The sequence below is a fragment of the Phocoena sinus genome, chromosome 12 (assembly GCF_008692025.1).
Source record: "Phocoena sinus isolate mPhoSin1 chromosome 12, mPhoSin1.pri, whole genome shotgun sequence".
Lineage (NCBI taxonomy): Eukaryota > Metazoa > Chordata > Mammalia > Artiodactyla > Phocoenidae > Phocoena > Phocoena sinus.
In genome coordinates, this window is record NC_045774.1 from 61,666,255 (window position 1) to 61,671,042 (window position 4,788).

The following is a 4,788-nucleotide window of genomic DNA, read 5'->3' on the forward strand; positions in this document are numbered from 1 at the left end:
ATATTAAAAGTAGGTGTTTGATCTGGAAATAATTTTCTTACTAATGTATGTGATTTTGATATTGTTTTCCCCAAATTTGGAACTCTCTTGTATGTAAGATATCTCTTATAAACAAAGAAAATATAATGTGCACATTCTGTTCAAAATACTGGATTTATGTTCATGTACATACATAATTTTGACTTAGCATGTTGCAAATCATTTAGTGACTGATTTAAAAGTACTAATGATTAGAAGAGGGTTTTTTTTTTTTTTTTTTGCGGTACGCAGGCCTCTCACTGTTGTGGCCTCTCCCATTGCGGAGCACAGTCTCCGGACGCGCAGGCTCAGCTGCCATGGCTCACGGGCCCAGCTGCTCCGTGGCATGTGGGATCTTCCCGGACCGGGGCACGAACCCGTGTCCCCTGCATCGGCAGGCAGACTCTCAACCATTGTGCCACCAGGGAAGCCCTAGAAGAGTTTTTTAAAGGCACTGGGTCAGAGTGAAATCTTGACTGTCGGTGAACCATTTGAACATCTTTACAGATGCAGTCACTGTGATGAGATGAAATTCAAGGGGTCATTTATAACCAGAGGTTTCCAATATTGGGTTAGGTGAGCTTATTCGTTGGGATTTGCTAATATTTAATTTCAGGATTGATGCTGGCACCCTCGCAGGCATGTGTGTCATAACTCAGCCTTCATGAGCTATACTGAGGCAGGATTAGGTGTCTTATAACAAAGGTGTTGACACAAGTCCTCTGTGCTTTCATTTGATTTCAGCATACTGTGATTTTTGCAATGTATTTGGGCCTGATTAGGTGGATTTGCAGATTATATTAATTACTTTTGGTGAAACTAAGCCTCTCAAAGTGAACAAATTGTTTAAAAAAGATTCCTGCAAAGAAATCATAGCTTGAATATATTACTAATAACACAGGTGAAAATAAACAAGAAAATGGCAGAGCTCAGACTTCTAACACCGGCTCCTCTTCAGCCACATTTTGAGCTAAAAACAGTAAGATCATAACAATATTTGAGATGTTGATAAAAAATAATTGAAATTATCAGAGATCAGAGACCATTTGAAATTTACACATTTAGTGTTATTTAGGATGAATCTTGTCATGTTTATTTAGCCCTGATTTAATCAGGGTATAAAGCCATCATGAGTAGCAGGACATTGAAAAACTAAGCATTTGGAATAAGATGACCATTTTTTTCAGTAATGTTTAGAATCATATGATAATCCAGTACTTTATAAAATTTAATCAAATATAATAAATGTTTGGATGACAATTTTGAGGTTTCTTAGTAATGAAGAAAAAATACCATGTACCATTAGGGAAACATTGATTCTTGCCCTGGTTAAAAAAAAAATAGTTGAAATATTTTGTGGAAATTAATACTGGGATAAACTAAAACATATTTGTCAGAAAATTCTATTGGAACATGCATGGGAAACACTGATTAAAATAAACTGTATTAAATATATTTCATGTAGTTGTGGAAGTTTACTATATAGAGGATAACTGTAGAGGTTTTTCTAACATTCAGACTACATGGTACTTGCTAGATTATATTTCTTTTTGTGGACAAACAAAGGAAGATGTCCCATAGAAGATATAGTCTCAGTATAAATAACTAGATTAAAAAAACATTAACTGAAAACTATTTGTTTTGTGGACAAGTATATACATATAACCATTGATAAAATTGCCGATTTGTTTGGAATTATAAACAAGGTTCTTGGTTATGGTTATAGAGATATCTTCACAACTGAAATTCATTATTTATTACTTGTAGCAAAGACTTGAGAAAATGAATGCTTTTTTAAAGAGTCTTATGTTATGACAAGAGAATTTTGAAAATAGGTGCTTGGAAATGTTCCCATCGTTATGTAGCTTTGTTGACAAAAACAGTGGTAAGCGTATCACCTATAAACGCTAAAGTCTGCATATCTGAAAACAGAAATTTCTAATCTCTTCAAAATCTCCCAAATGAAAAGCTTTTGTAGGTTTTATCTCTATGTTTTAAATAGAATATTATGTTCGTTGTTTTGTAAGATCTGACTGATATCAGGAAAGGTAAAACTCACCAGCTCAGTTTCATAGTTATCCTTTCTGATGAACAAGATACAGAAAAAGGTTTAATGGTTTAGTTGAAGCAGCTAGTGAAACACTTTTTTTATTTGGATCTAGATGTTTTTATAGAGTGTCTTTCCCAGGTATATATGCCAATTAACCAAGTAGGGAAATGTACTGAATTTATAAACCAGACCTCGGAATTAATACATTATAGAACTTAATGCAAATAATTTCTAAATATTGCACATTGGGGTATATGTTCACATTTTCCTTTTTTACCATTTGAGTTCAGGATGAAAATATCCAGATACCACTGGTCTATGCACAGCTCCTGCTTCAAGATGCCCCAGAACTGAGCTAATGGCACAGATGAGACTTAATCCTATGGGGGTAGGGGAGAGGGTCCTTCTACCATCCACGATGAGCTTCTGCAATAGTTCATTTCAGAACAGAATATAAAATATTTCTATGTGATATTATTTATCTACTTTTTTCTCTAGTTTAGAAGAAAGCATTGCCCTGCATTAAAAAGAAATTGGGGGGCTTCCCTGGTGGCGCAGTGGTTGAGAGTCCGCCTGCCGATGCAGGGGACACGGGTTCGTGACCTGGTCCGGGAAGATCCCACATGCCAAGGAGCAACTAAGCCCATGCGCCACAACTACTGAGCCTGCGCTCTAGAGCCCTTGAGCCACAACTATTGAAGCCCGTGCGCCTAGAGCCCATGCTCCAAAACAAGAGAAGCCACCACAATGAGAAGCCCGTGCACCACAATGGAGAGTATCCCCTGCTCGTCCAACTAGAGAAAGCCTGCGCACAGCAACAAAGACCCAACACAGTGAAAAAATAAATAAATAAAATAAATTAATTAAAAAAGAAATTGAAGAGTAGCACGTTTACATTTAACCGTGTTTTCTTCTCAAAGCTAAACCCTTCACCTTTGCAGTGATGTCCTCTCTACTGTTCCCACCCCCACCCCTCTTCAGTTTCTCCCTTTCTGTTTCTCTCTGCCTTCAAACACTTAATTCTCTTTTGTTTTGAAAACAAAGAAACAAACTTTTACCTATCTTGTACTATGGTTATCATTTACTTTGAATTTCCTTATTGCCAAAGCATCCACAAATATGGAGTCTATTTTCTGTTCCAATTTCTTCACTACTCGTTTTTCACACCCCCTGAAAATATGCCCTCTGTTGTTTACACTTTTTTCTCTTAAAGGTCGCTGAATGCCTACTCGATAGTTAAATGCCCTTTCCCTTATTCTTACTCTCTATGGCCTCTTTGAAGCATTTCACATCACTGACTGAAACTTTCCTCATCCTCTCTTTTCCCATCATTTCTGTGACGTTGTCACATCTCATTTCTCTAAGATTCCTCACCACTCTTTGTCTATGTCCCCAAGATACCAAGTGTCTATATTCAATACTGTCTAGTTCCTCTAGATCAAAGAAGAATCTTTTCTTTATATAAACGCCTTTCCACACACCCCATCAAATTTTCCCCATCATCTGATTTAGTCATGAAATTATTAGAAAAGTAATTTTACCCCCAGATTATGTAATACAAGTCTTTAATAAAAGGATTTCAGAGGTGTTGGCAGGGTTAAAGTCTCAACAAAATGATGGTGCAGTACTCAGGGAATAATGGTGGTGGGAAATTATCTCCACTTCAAGGGCTGAAGGAAAAAGTGGGTAATCTAACTTATAAGAGCCTAGTGAGGCTTGAAACCTGGCAGGAGGTAACTGCTAAGTGGGAGCTATAGTCATGGAGGGATGCAGTTACTGTCAGAAGCCAGACTTGGAAGCAAGGAAGAAGCAAGAAAGATGTGAAAAAAGAACAGTATAGAGGTTCCTAAGAAAACTAAAAATAGAGCTACCATATGACCCAGCAATCCCACTCCTGGGCATATACCCAGAGAAAACCATAATTCAAAAAGACACATGCACCCTGATGTGCACTGCAGCACTATTTACAATAGCCAGGACATGGAAGCAACTTAAATGTCCATCAACAGAGGAATAGATAAAGAAGATGTGCTACATATATACAATGGAATATTACTCAGCCATAAAAAGGAATGAAATAGTACCATTTGCAGAGACGCGGATAAGCCTAGAGAGTGTCATGCAGAGTGAAGTAAGTCAGAAAGAGAAAAACAAATATCGTATAATATTGCTTATATGTGGAATCTAGAAAAATTGTACAGACGAACTTATTTGCAAAGCAGAAATAGAGATACAGATGTAGAGAACAAACTTATGGTTACCAAGGGTGGGATGAATTGGGAGACTGGGATTGACATATATACACTAATATGTATAAAACAGATAACTAACGAGAACCTGCTGTATAGCACAGGGAACACTACTCAGTGATCTGTGGTGACCTAAATGGGAAGGGAATCTAAAAAAGAGGGGACATATGTATATGTAGAACTGATTCACTTTGCTGTATAGCAGAAACTAACACAACATTGTAAAGCAACTATATTCCAATTTAAAAAAAAAAGAATCAAATGGCAAAAGAAATAAAAAGAAAGAAGTACCCTGACCACTTCCTGCTCCTACCACCCTCTGTAATTCCGTCTCTGCCTCCTCTGGCTAAACGTAACCTGAAGCCAGCTGGTAAGCCAGACTGGGTAAACATTCGACAGAGATCAGCTTCCTAACGTGCAGAGTGGGCAGAGAAGAGCAGAGACTGACAGATCTTGGGAGGGGGCAAAGAC